At 43.3% G+C, this 13,973-nt stretch overlaps 1 protein-coding gene across 5 annotated transcripts in view; it reads left to right on the forward strand.

Annotated features, from left to right (window-relative positions):
* Positions 1 to 13,973, forward strand: part of DIS3L2 (DIS3 like 3'-5' exoribonuclease 2) — a 196,771-nt gene that overhangs the window by 43,293 nt on the left and 139,505 nt on the right. The window lies entirely within an intron of this gene.

The following is a 13,973-nucleotide window of genomic DNA, read 5'->3' on the forward strand; positions in this document are numbered from 1 at the left end:
AGATTGTTTGCTTCCTTTAACATCCAGCTCTTCATGAAATGATTGATTTAAGTCCTTGCCTTCCAAGCCTTTTTCTAAACATGGACACATTACGCTAGATTATGGTTAATCCAATCTCTTATATAACTGCTGTCATTCTGTGCCTATCTGCATCTTTGGTTCTCATGGAACTAATTTTTCTTAGAATTGTTTTTCTTCTACCAGCATGGACTCATTTGCAATGTAATTGAATTGTATGGGTGTCTTGGAATCCACGCTTTGGAAAAGTGCGCTTACCTGTTGCTCCCAATCGAATGTTCCGCATTAAAAATTCGCCCCGATTGTATTTGCAATGTTCCTTTGTTCTCGGATCTTTTTGGATCTGCCAGAGACGAAATGTTTGAGAAGCTAACTATTCTGATGATAAAATGGCTAAAGGAAGAGAAGCATGGAACAATAGTTTAATGGGAAGCATATAATCCACGTAATGCCTTTCCCAAAACAGGCTGTCTGCTCTAGCAGTGTTTAGCTAATCCTCAACAGCATGAACCTCGTGTATCCAAGAGACCCTCCTCCAAATGTTTTACCACTATGTCCAACATCATTTAGATGTTGATGTGTGTCTTATTCACATTGTGCTGAAATAGCATAAGAACACAAGAGGAGCCATGCTGGATCAGGCCCAAGGCCCGCCTAGTTCAGCATCAGTGCTTTCTCAACTTGTGATTCCCACCAACTGGATTCCAGAGGCACCCTGTCTCTGACAGAGGAGGTAGAACACAGTCAATGTGGCTAGGAGCCATTGACAGCTCCATTCTTTGTATTTTAGTTCAGTCCTCTTTCAGAGCCACCCAGGTTGGTGGCCACCATCACTACCATCCCTTGCAGGGGCAAATTCCATGTTGTTGTTTAGTCGTTTAGTCGTGTCTGACCCCATGGACCAGAGCATGCCAGGCACTCCTGTCTTCCACTGTCTCCCACAGTTTGGTCAAACTCATGCTGGTAGCTTCGAGAACACTGTCCCACCATCTCGTCTTCTGTTGTCCCCTTCTCCTTGTGCCTTCCATCTTTCCCAACATCAGGGTCTTTTCCAGGGAGTCTTCTCTTCTCAGGAGGTGGCCAAAGTCTTGGAGCCTCAGCTTCAGGATCTGTCCTTCCAGTGAGCACTCAGGGCTGATTTCCTTAAGAATGGAGAGGTTTGATCTTCTTGCAGTCCATGGGACTCTCAAGAGTCTCCTCCAGCAGGCAAATTCCATAGTTCTAACTATTCTTACTGTGAAGTAGCATTTTTCTTTTGCCTGTCCTGACTCTTCCAACGTTCAGCTTCCCTGGATGTCCGTGAGTTCTAGTCTTATGAGAGAGGAAGAAAAGCTTCTTTTTATTTGGTTTGTACCCTGCAATGCACAATTTCATAATCATCTATCATGCCACCTCCTTCTTGTCTTTTCTCTAAAAAGTCTGCATCCTTTCCTCACACGGCACTCATTCCACCCTCATGATGATTTTGGTTACTCTTTCTTGAATCTCTTCCAATTCTATAATATCCTTTTTTTGAGGCGAGGCGACCAGGCTTGTATACTGTAGCTTCCAAATGTATTCCAAATGCAGCTGTTCTGCAGTTTTGTAGAACAGCATTATGAAATTGGCAGTTTTATTTTCGTTCACTTTCCTAATGGTTCCTAGAATGCCATTCTGCATGCACACGAAAGCTCATACCACTAACAAACTTAGTTGGTCTCTAAGGTGCTACTGGAAGGAATTTTTTATTTTATTTTCTCATTTTTGTAACTGCTGCACCCTGTACTTACAGAGATTCACACAGAGATGGGTTGCTGAGAGTTGCTTCCTATCTCTGGAACTCTCTTCCACTTGAGAGTGCTCAAAACCTGTGCCTTAGCATATTCTGAAGGAGATCAAAAATTCCTAGTTTGGACAGTCTTTCACTTATAGGTTTTTATTTATGGGTAGACCTTACTTATCTAAGCAAAATGAGAGATTTATTTAAGTTGCTCATTTGGTGTTTCATTGGCTTATAAGTTTCCTTGAAATGCAATAACTCCATTGCACACTGAGAAATCTGAAGGAAGCATGTTCAAGGTACAGTTCTGTGCTTCAAGTTCAAATAGTAGCTTAAGCGTCATGCTTTTTTTTCAAGATGAGAGGAAAATGCAAAGTAAACCAAAACAAAATATACATGTTGAAGATTGAGATATTTGCACGTTCAGAAAACAAGTCTCCGTTTCGTGTTGAAAACTGTGCTCCGCTAGTTTTCAAGAAAGCCAGGAACTGTTTAAATTAAAAGGCAATGTAGCAATGTCCTCTTCAGCATTAAAAGATAACAATATTTACTTTGATTTCTACTAAAAATGTTTTTTGGGGGGGATCACGATTGAAAGGAGTCCCTCCGGTGCTCTTCATCATTGTGTAAATGTTGAAGGTTCCACTTTGCCCTGTGGGGAAAGATCATGGGAAGTGCTTCTTATGAACAGCAACGTAGGGCTTTGCAAGAGAAGAATTTGGATAGAACAAGTCTTTATTAAGTCAGTTTGCATCATGTCCTTCCCCGGGATCTTTATCAAAACTTGCAACTTGCTAAATGTGAGCTGAATAATTTAGTTTCAGCTCAGGTCGAATTTGCATTGATATGTTTGTGCCAGAAGTATCGGGAAAGCTGAGAGACGTTGGGTGAGATTTTGGCTTCCCATTTAGAAGAACAATAAAACTCAGAATTATGATTCAGGGTGTATGCAATAATGTGTACTCAATGCCAAAGGATATAAATTTAGATTTCAAAAGTACGACTCTATAGGAAGGATATTGAGACTATGGAATGCGAAATGTCAGTCCTTCCACAGTTAGATTTGCAGCAAAGGGAATTTCAGAGACTTTGCAGAGGGATGAAATCAAGAATTCCATTAATAGTATGAAGGCTAGGAAAGTTCTGGGGCCATATGGTTTTTCTATAGGATGGTAGGAGGTATATTCAATTTTTTAAAGTTGCTGTTTGTTTTGCCTTTATATAAAGGCTCTTGATCAAGGTACCCTTCTCTTGTCTATGTGTGATACTCATATCTGTATTATTCCCAAGCCTGGTAAAGGACTTGCTAGTTGTGCAGATATTATCAGCAATACTTGCTAGCAGACTTTGGGCTGTGGTAGCAACTTTAATACACACAGATTAATTAGGTGAGCTTTATTTGTCAAAGGTAGAGAGCAGATCCTGTAAGGTTGGTAGCAGATTTTGTTGCTTCATATGGTAATATAACTGATGTGACTGCTATTCTTTTTCTGGATGCTGAAAAAGAGTTCAACAAAATATATTGGCAGTTCTGTTACTTGGGTGGGTGGGGGAACTGAGGTTCTTCAGGAATTTATTATTTGGATTAGACTCTCATACCTGTCTCCTCAGTCACAGGTGAGAACACATGGAATTCTTTCAAGCGTGTTTGGTTTAGAGAGAGATACAAGGCAGAACTCCTCTCTTTCTCCTTCGATGTTTGATTTATATTTGAAGGTGGTGGCATATGCAGTTAGGCAGACTAGAGGTTTGTGGTTTTGTGCATGAACAAATGGGATTTAAAATAGTTGTGTATGCAGATGATTTATTATTATTATTATTTATTAGTAGGCCTGAATCATCCACATCTGAGCTAACATAATTTATTAATTATTTTGAGGCAATTTCTTGCTATGCAGTTAATTGGTTAAAATCGAAATTAAGTTACCCAGTTTATGCACTAATTGACAATTTTGTTGGTGCCTGGAGGCATGTTTTGGATCCTAGACATATTTCTCAAATTATTAAATAGAATTAAAGTAGAGTCATAGAATAGAATATTGTAGAGCTGGAAGTAGATGACAGAAATAACTCATGATTTAGAAAGATGGCCATTACTTAGAATTCGGGATAAAGTTAAAACACTCAAGATTAATATTTTGCCACAGATCATTTATTTCATTTGGAAATAGAGAGGCAGTCCTTTTCGTGGCTGATAGTTAGATTTATACATTAGATCGGATCAGATGGCAATTATTTTGTCATTTTCAATTTTGCTGTTTAGATACCCCTTACCTGCTTGTGTTGAATGGCAATTTCCTCAGCTATAGCACCTTTGGGTGCCTCTTCATGGACTGCCAGTTCCTACATTGTTTGATGAAAAAGTTGCATCTCTGCAGAGAGCTAAACCCCTAATAGTTACCAGATTAGGAATGAGTTTTGGGCTGACTCTGTGAACAGGCTAACATGCTTTGGTCTGCCTTGGTAGGGCTTCCCACCCCCAGTTTTATTTTGCAGCTCTTCCTACTTCTATGGGCTGTTAAAAGTCCTAAGCATTGCCTTGGAATCTCTAACTGTAGTAGGATTTCTGACAATACAATATCCTTCTCTTCATACAATATCCTGAGAAACAGCGTCCAGCACTCTTAAAATCGAGATCCAAGATCCGTGAGCACCAGTAAAAGCATCGAGAGGTGAATTCTGACTCCTTCCTGGTTCCAGCAAATTCTGCTTGATCTTAGCGGCTTTTGCTTCATGCAGCTTCTGCCTAGGCTTCCAGACCTTTTCGTTCCAAACTGCTTTCATATGATGTTTATGCTGGGATTTTATTGCATACACACACACACAGAGAGAGAGAGAGAGAGAGAGAGAGAGAAAGTCTGTTTAGCTGATACTGTTCTATTTGCTGCTGCTACAGTTCTTTTTATTTATTTATTTATTTTAAATGGAAGTGATATATGATGAAAGATTTTACAGAATGACCACAGGCAAAATGATGCTAAGAAGATGCAAACAACAAATACCACCACAATGTAAAAAGGGAGTTCTGTTGTTGCCATAAAATTGACAGCAGACATAAAGACATTATGTCGTTGCAGTTTTATGGCCTGTTGCTTGAAGGGTTCTAATTTTGTGTGCCGCCTTGGGAGTGGTAACATTGAGAGGCGGCCTAAAACAATGGAAAAGAAGTAAGTAAATAAATAAATAAGATGATGAATCTGGCTGGCATTGGCATGGAGACTACTTGTTTGGAAGTTCTGGTAGGCTGGATGAGCTGCACGGTCAGGGAAAAAACAATGCTGTCCAGGGTTGTAAAGACTGCGGAGAGAATAATTGGGTGCACTCTTCCCACCTTGGATCAAATCTATGCTTCCAGGAGCTATAAGAAAGCTGCAGAGATAGCGCAGGATAGTGCGCACCCTGGAAATGATCTCTTTCAGCTTCTGCCTTCTGGAAGAGGGTACAGGGTTATTAAGACTAGGACTAGCCTCCTGAGAAACAGTTTCTATCCAAATGCGATTTTGGTTTTAAACACAGTGTAAGGAGTCTCTATGGGAGTATATTGTATTTTAAAATGGGGTATCAGAGTTTTTAGGGGGCTAACCAGGTTGGGATAGCTGGGATAGCAGGCTTGTTGGTTTTCAATGTCTTATGTAGATTCCCCCCCCCCCCAATTTCGTTGTTCTGTATCGGACAATGACAATAAAGTTTATCGTATTGTAATGTATCGTAATGAACACAGGCTTACATCAAGTCATGCCCTTGGTCCATCCAGCTCAGTTTGGTGTACTGGCAGCAGCTCTCTTTAAACCCTATCTGGAGATTGCAGGGATTGAACCTGGTACCTTCTGCATGCAAAGTAGATGCCCTTCTACAGAGCTATGGCCTTTTCAGCAGCTCTGGGCAATGGCACAGAGGAACCGAGTGGACCTTTCTCCACTCCCTGTTTGTGGAGTTCCTCCTGCTCAAGATATTCTGTTTATCCCTCTTCCTGCAAATCTTTCTCACCCTTGGATTGTGCAGATTGGGGCCTGCTATCTGGAATCTGGGTTTTGGAGGCCTGTTGTGGTTGAGAATGCATTGCTCTTTGCTTTGCAACTGGTTGCCGTTGAAGACTTCTGGCGTCCTTTTGGAAAGGTCTGTGCGGATGTAGACAGTGACTTCCAAGCAACAGTTGTCAGCCCAGCTGACCTCTCTCGCTGCTCCTGGCCTGCGATTCCTTTTGAAGGTGCAGCAGAAGTCAAGTCTTTTCCCAGGGCAAAGGGTGTGGTCCTTCCAAGTGAACACTCTCACTTCCTTTCCGTCCTTTTATTAGTTGGGAAGTGGGCTGGGTCGCCATCTGCATTGGAGGTTAATGGGAGGGGATGCCCCACAGCGTGGAGGTTAACAGAAAGATAACCTGGAGGTTAACAGAAAGATATGGAATATGCAGAAATGGTGAAACTTACCAGAAGAATAAGAAATCAAGATAACGAAATGGCATATCCGAATTAACTTAACTTGCTCATTTATTCACCTTCTTTAAATATATACTTTTATGAAACTGCAGGTTATTACAATAATCCTGCCAATGTTCTTATCTGTTTACAATTTATCTGTAAATATTCAATAAACCATTTCCATTCTTATATTTTAAAAATTGTTAATTTGTTTTCTTATTCTTCTGGCAAGTTTCGCCATTTTTGCATATTCCGAAAGTTTTGTATCCATTCTACCTTTGCTGGGACTTCTGCTTCTTTCCATTCTGGGGCAAATAACATTCCTGCCACTGTAAAGGCATACATGAATGAGTTTCTATACATTTTAGGTACTACTGTCCCTATAATTCCCAAAAGAAAAGCTTCTGGTTTTGTTTGTTTGTTTACAAAGGTTATTTTAAACATCCTTTTCATTTCCTTATATATCATTTCCCTAGGAAATGTATCCCACTTTTTTGCCTTGGGAAATTACAATAATTGAACTGGGATATGGTGGGTCGTGATGGCTGCATTTGTTGGAGAAGGAAAATATTTGCTGGAAAAAGAAAACATCCACTTACAGTGATATTGAATGGAACTCTTTTATCTCTTTCTCTAAGGAGACTTTTCCTTCTCTTGTAGACACTGAGGGATGATGACTGAAAAGGGGCCCACCAGTGACTGCTAGCTGGACAAGCCCGTCGTTTGGCCACTGGTTGCTTATCAGGTCGTTTCAGACCAGCCTTCCCCAATCAGGTGCCCTCCAGATGTTTGAGACAACAGCTCTCATCAGCCTCAGCCTTCAGCTGTGCTGGCTGGGGCCGTTGAGAATCGTAATCCAAAACATCTGGCCATCACCTGGTAGCGGAGGCCTCTTTTTAGGAGATCTGGTCACCCTTTATTCCCACCTACCGGAGAGAGATAGGGAGCATCTGCTGGTCTTAATCTTCCATTGGTGCCACGAAAATGCAGTGGTGCAAATTTGCCCCTTGCTCGGCTTATGAATATGCCCTGTCTTTTTGCGCCATCCCCAGTCAAAACAGCACTTCTGCTGGGAGCTGCCACGCTAGCAGCCAAGCTTCCCAAACAGCACAGAAGCAGATGGTCGACCTCTGAGCTGTTCAAAGATTTTGTAAGGCCCAGATGTGGGAGGGGGGTGGTGGAAAGCAAAGCTCTAGCTAGTTTCTGAGGTCATCCCTTTCCATGGGTTGCATCCCATCAGTTCTTGAGATATGGCAGAGGTCCAGCCTAGGTGTGGCTTCAACTGTAACTTAAATAAAGGAAAGGCAGGAAGAGCGGAAGTGGCCTTGTCAGGGCTGGGTCATGCTTTTCTTTACAGTAATTTCCTCTGAGCTTTTTGGGGCTTGGGCAAACACTGCTTTCAAAATGCATTTCTCATTTCTTATTGTTTCCTCCTTATCTCTGAAGTGGCCTTGATTGGCCAACTGCAAGCCTTTCAGTTGAACCACTTAATCTTGGAGTCAGATTTAGCATCTGGCTGAACTGGCGCTTCCCACAGCTATCAGTGTGGAAAGCCTAATGGACTATGGGCGTGCGCAGGTAGAAGATCCTGAGACGCTCTGTACCGTAAACTAACTTTCTTTCTTTTCTTTCTTTCTTTCTTTCTTTCTTTCTTTCTTTCTTCCCCGTTTTTCAATTTCTAAGGCCTAGTAAGAATTTCTGAAGACCTTAAATGCCCTGGCCAAGCTCTGTCAGCTACAAATCCTTTTTTAAACTTAATTGTTTCATTTGCAATTTTAGCAAAACTTAAAAATGGAAGACAATAATTAAAAGAAAAAGTAGTGTATAATTAATAACCAAAAACCATTTCACAATCTGAATGCAATAACCATCAGTACATACAGCTTAGATTAAACGTTATAAGTTAATATGAGCTCTCCAAATGTCCAGGTAGGTATTTGTGCAAAATTGACGTCCATATGAAATATGTTCAAATGTAGCCAGGGGAGTGACCTTTGCAGTGAACGGTGGGAATGAATCATACCAGGGTTGAAGTATAAGTCATTTAGCAACCACAAGGGTTTGCAGAGTCCATTTTTGTTGTCCTGCTGTTCATCCCCATACTGCAGGAATATACAGTCATGGGAAAAAGAAAGTACACCCTCTTTGAATTCTGTAATTTTACATCTCAGGACATAATAACAACCATATGTTTCTTAGCAGGTCTTAAAATTAGGTAAATACAACCTCAGATGAACAACAGCATATGAAATATTACACCGTGTCTGGGCACCACAGTTCAAGAAGGACACTGACAAACTGGAACGTGTCCAGAGGAGGGCAACCAAAATGGTCAAAGGTCTGGAAACGATGCCTTATGAGGAACGGCTAAGGGAGCTGGGCATGTTTAGCCTGGAGAAGAGGAGGTTAAGGGGTGATATGATAGCCATGTTCAAATATATAAAAGGATGTCACATAGAGGAGGGAGAAAGGTTGTTTGCTGCTGCTCCAAAGAAGCGGACACGGAGCAATGGATCCAAACTACAAGAAAGAAGATTCCACCTAAACATTAGGAAGAACTTCCTGACAGTAAGAGCTGTTCGACAGTGGAATTTGCTGCCAAGGAGTGTGGTGGAGTCTCCTTCTTTGGAGGTCTTTAAGCAGAGGCTTGACAACCATATGTCAGGAGTGCTCTGATGGTGTTTCCTGCTTGGCAGAGGGTTGGACTCGATGGCCCTTGTGGTCTCTTCCAACTCTATGATTCTATGATTCTATGATTTATTTTACAAAAACAAAGCCAAATTGGAGAAGCCACATGTGTGATTTTCCAGGCTGGGTAAATATGTACGTCGTCCATCTTGCTGCAAAGCTAGATGACAAATCCATGATGCTTCCTCACTGAGCAACCTTAGTCAAATGACAGAGACTCTTGGCAGCTTAAATCAGGACTGATGGTATAGTTTTATTGTGAATGTCGGCTGACATTATTGTTAGTGCCAGTTTCTCATTATGCAAAATGGACGCGAGTGTGACTAGTTAGGCCAAAGTGACCCTAGAAAGATCCCAGATTCCGGGAGAGACCCAAAGTGTTGAACTGGGAGTGCTGAATAATAGGAAGACAGTGGCTGGTAGTGGAAATAGCAGGATGTTAGATGCAGGACATTGGAGAGCGCCCATGGAGGACAGACGTTGCTCTGAGGACTGCTTGGCTGTTGAGACTTGGCTCTTAAAAAGCAGAGGGAGGGGGCTGATTGATGCCTAAGCTTTCCCCCCTCCAGCTATGAACTGGAAGGTTCTTAAAGGGAACAGAGTCTTCACTTGAGAGTTCAGGTCCCTCTGAATGCAAATCACCTTCTGTTGTTGTTGGCATGTGTGTGTCTTACGGGGAGTGGGGAGCTTTTGGTGGCTGGTGATCTGATGAGGGAGATGGAGCAGCCTCTCTGCTGGTTGAACCCAGCAGCACATTTCAGCGTTTCAGAATTGAGGAGTGTTTGAGGCAGAGGCTCCCCGCCTCAAGGCCACCGAGATATTTGGGACATTGGACGACTGGGTTGCTGCAGATATAAGAAGAGATTCAGCCATGTGGTTTAGGTCCCACCACTGCCGTAGTTTCATTTGGCAGCCCTGAGCAAGTTGCTGTTATTCAGCCTCAGTTTTCCCCATCTGTAAAATGGCAATGACATCTCATGGTGGGAGTGTGAGGGCAAGTTAAAACAGAGGCCGAATATTTGCTTTGCGTTTCTTGCAGTTAATTTATCTGGACATCTTTTTGAAGGACATGGAGTAGACAAATGAACCTTTGCTTAAACTATCATCATCATCATCTTTTTATTTGTGTGACGCCTTTTCATAGTTAAAGCCATGCCCACAATGGCTTGCAACATGACAATATTTGCATTATTTCAAACATAATCAAAGAAGTAATAAACAATAAAACACATCAAGAAATAAACGACCAAGGTGAACAATTCCCACATAATTCATAATGAGATATAAAAACAAAGATTCAAAATTGAATTATATTGTGTTGGCCATTTGTTCCATCTAACCTAGTACTGTCTTCTTTGACTGGCAGTGACCCTCCAGGCTCTTTTTCTTCAGTGCTGCCGCCTGAAATTGAACCCTGGGTCTTCAGCCTGCGAGGCACATGCTTTTCCAGTGAGTTGTGTGTGCTCCAGAGTTGATTCTTCCTCTTCCCTCCCTGTGGTGGGAAGTCCTTTCCCAAGGGAACACATTTCCACCCCCCCCCCCGGCCTCCACTTTTGTCTTTTGGAATGCTCTCTTTGGCTGCCTGCTAAAATAAGCAGATGTACACGATGGCAGCACAGGGTGATGCAATGGTTTCTTTTCTCTGCAATGCCGGGAACCAAGTGCTGTGACTTGCATTGCGTCACTTGCAATTTAAACGCTTTCCAGGTAAGCAAACAGCCGCCGGCAGTTGCTGAAGTGGTTTCCTTGTGAATTCTTCGACTTGTCAACGGTGGCTGGGCATAGTAAGAAAAGACCTGCCGGATTGGACCAAGGATGTGTCTCGTCCCCGGTCTCCCTCCACGTGCTTCCGGAAAGCCGGAAGCAGCACCAGAAGTCAACTTGGCCCTCTCCAGTCGTTGCTGCCCAGCAACTGGGACTCAGAGGCGTCATGGATTGACGTAACCTCCATGAAATACCTTTTCAGGGATTTGTTCCATGGTGTAATCTCACAAGTCACACCACGCTAGCATGAGAGAACCCAGGAGCAGGGCCAAGGAGTGCCGTGTGGGCATTAACTGGTGCCACCTCTCTGCTGGTGATCCAGCCTGGGTGGCTGTAGCAGCCTTTTTGGCAGATGTTGCACAATGGTGGAGCACAAAGCAATTAATTCACTATTCACGGGGCTTGGCATCAGCATCAAACCAGCTTGGGCAACTTCCCAGGGACCCTGGTGAGCTGAAGGACGTATTGAGGTGGACGTAGGGCTCCGTAGGATCTTCACTCTATTCTGCACTCCTGACATGTGGGAGAGGGGATTGGCAGAATGGATGCAGGATTGTGGAAATGCGTGGGTCCTGTGCCCATGCTGTTTTGGGGTGTGTGTGTGTGTTTTCTTGCCCTTTAGGCCCACAGAATCTTGGAGCCTTCCCCAGGGTTGGAGAGGGCAGAATGAAAACACAACCTGCTTTTTAGAATTATACAGATGGAAGGGACAGTGAGGGTCATCTAGTCCAAAAACCTTCAGTGCAGGAATCTTTTGGTCAGCGTGGGGCTCGAACCCACTATCCTGAAATTAAGAGTCTCATGCTGTACCGGCTGAGCCCTCGAAAAATCAGGCTTCGGTGTTCAGTTGGTCAGTTAGATTAGTCATCATCATCATAATAATTTTAAACAATAATTTTGTTATTTATACCCCTCCCGTCTGGATGGGTTCTCCCAACCATTCCTTTTTAATAGATTGGTCGGTTATCAATTACTATTTTTTAAAAAATGTAATTTTATTTTATATATCAGTAGTTAAACAACAGAACAAGTCCTGGAAATGATTCTCACTCCCTCTCTCTCTCCCCCCCCCCATCCCAACCCCAGTGGTACGATCAGAACTTGTAGGACTCTGCATTAACAATTTTTAAAATTGTGTTGTAGTTATTTGAACTTGAGAAAGCATAAATCACATCAGAAAAGAGCACACACAGTCTTCCCACTTTTATATATATAAAAAATGTGCTTATGAGCTATGGACAAAAATATGCTGGTTGGATAACTGAAGGATAGCCTACTGAGATGTGAGGATACTTATTTGAAGGCATATCCAGATGTCTGCAAATGGCAAATGTTTCTGTGGCTGCTGGAATGGTGCTTGTCTGGACCAAGGGGTACCCAGGGGTAAACAAGGTGGAAGCTGGGTGTGGAGGGATGGGTGGCTTGTGGGTGCAGTTCAGCTGCTGGATTGCCAGCTGGCCACATAAAAAGAAGAGGAAGTGATGTGCACATTCTCCAGTAGTGGAGGGGCTGATTGCACACCTTGGGAATTGAGTCCTTATAGGTGGGGCATGCAGGAGTGAGTTGGCAGGTAATAGGTGATGTCACAGGCACCCGTGTAACTGGTAGCCATGGTATATGTGCATCCCAAATAGGCTCCTCTTCTCAGGAGACGTGGAAGGAAGGGTGTTTTCCGCCAGCAATTCAAATTTGCATTTTGAGAGCCGGGAAACGGTGATCTTCCCCACACTGGGTGCTCGTAGGTAGGAGAATGTGGTCTGGCCCTCATCCAGTCACCTGGGCCACAATTCCAGTGCAGGACACGCCCTGAGTATTGCTGGAGTCACTGAGGACTTCTCCGTATCTGCTACCTGAGAGACCTCCCTTAATTTTAAGATTGTAAGAAGGGCCTGGTAGAGCATTCAAACATCCATCATAGCCCAACGTCCTCTTCTCACAGTGGCGAACCAGGAGGAACTGAACGTGACAGTGCTCACCCCAGCTGGTATTCAGAGGTGTATTGTCTCTGGCAGCGGAGATAGAAAGCAATCATCAGGGCTAGAAGCTGTTGGTAGCCTGATCCTCCTATCAATTTGTCTTAATGTTCTGTACGAAACTTTGTGGGTGCTTTTTCAGAATGGCTGATAAATAACTGGAGGTGCCTAGGATTGTATTTGAGGGTCTCGTGCATGCATTCCCGATTCTATGCTAGCCCTGCTACACTTTTCTGGAGTTCCCAATCCAGCTTGCAAGCAAGAAAGGGGTCGAGCATTTTCAAGAACTCTTGGGGCATTTTGCTGTTGAACAAACGCCAGATATTATTAGATGACAGTTGAGAGTGTGAAGGTGAACACACGATTTCTCACAGCCAACACATTCCTGCTTTTCCTCCGGAGAGGATTTAAAGGTAATTCCGCTTCTGTTGTGAAATATTGTACATGCATACTTGCATAAACATTATGGTTATAGCCGAGGTTAGTCAGCCTTTCCGTGCTACAATCTTCTGAGAAAATGGAGTATAACTACTGTAAAAGTTGTTCTGGGCAGAAAGTTGGCACCCGCGACCAGCCTTGGGAGCCAGCTCTTTTTATGGGCAGAACTTGATAAATGTGTTTGAGTGGTTTCTGAGTTAAAATAAACCCAGCATGTGGAGTAGCTTCAAGTGCTCGTCAGATATTCTTAGAAATGGCACTCTTTGAATCTCGTTGCGTTTTACTGGGTGGAATTTGTGCTGATCCATAAGAGAATGGAGCGCACTGGAACAGGAGGGAGCTGGGTAGAAGCCGAAAGTTACCAAACCAGCTTCTCCCGTGTCCCAGCGGAGTGTAAATTTGTTTGCTTTTAATGGCACGGAGAGAAAAAGAGAGAGATGCTAATCAGGAAGTCCCTCATTTGACTATTGCAGCTACCACAAACTCACAGGCTGACTTGGGGTGGCATAGGGCACCCTCAGCGTCAGACCCAAATTTGCAATATGGAGATGATAATACTGGCCTACTTTGTTCCTTATTCGATTTATAACCTGCTGTTCTTCCAAACGTTGCTGAGGACAGCAAACACAACAATGATAAAGGATTAGAAACAAGCAAACACCCAACATTCAGAAAGCTTAGGGGTTTCGGGAACAGTATCTTTCTGCTGTCAGATGCCTGGGTAAACTGGAATGATTTTAAATGAGGATGACAGGCACGCTTCACCAGGGAGGGCATTCCATGCACAGGGAGCTGCCACTGAAAGGGCCCTGGCATGGGTAGGTGCCAGGCAGGCAGCCCCCAACGGCGGCACCACCAAGAGGGCCTCACCTGCCAATCGTAGGGGCTGTGATGGTTGATATTGAGGAAGGCACT

Source organism: Podarcis pityusensis (assembly GCF_964106645.2).
Source record: "Podarcis pityusensis genome assembly, chromosome: 5".
Taxonomy (NCBI): domain Eukaryota; kingdom Metazoa; phylum Chordata; class Lepidosauria; order Squamata; family Lacertidae; genus Podarcis; species Podarcis pityusensis.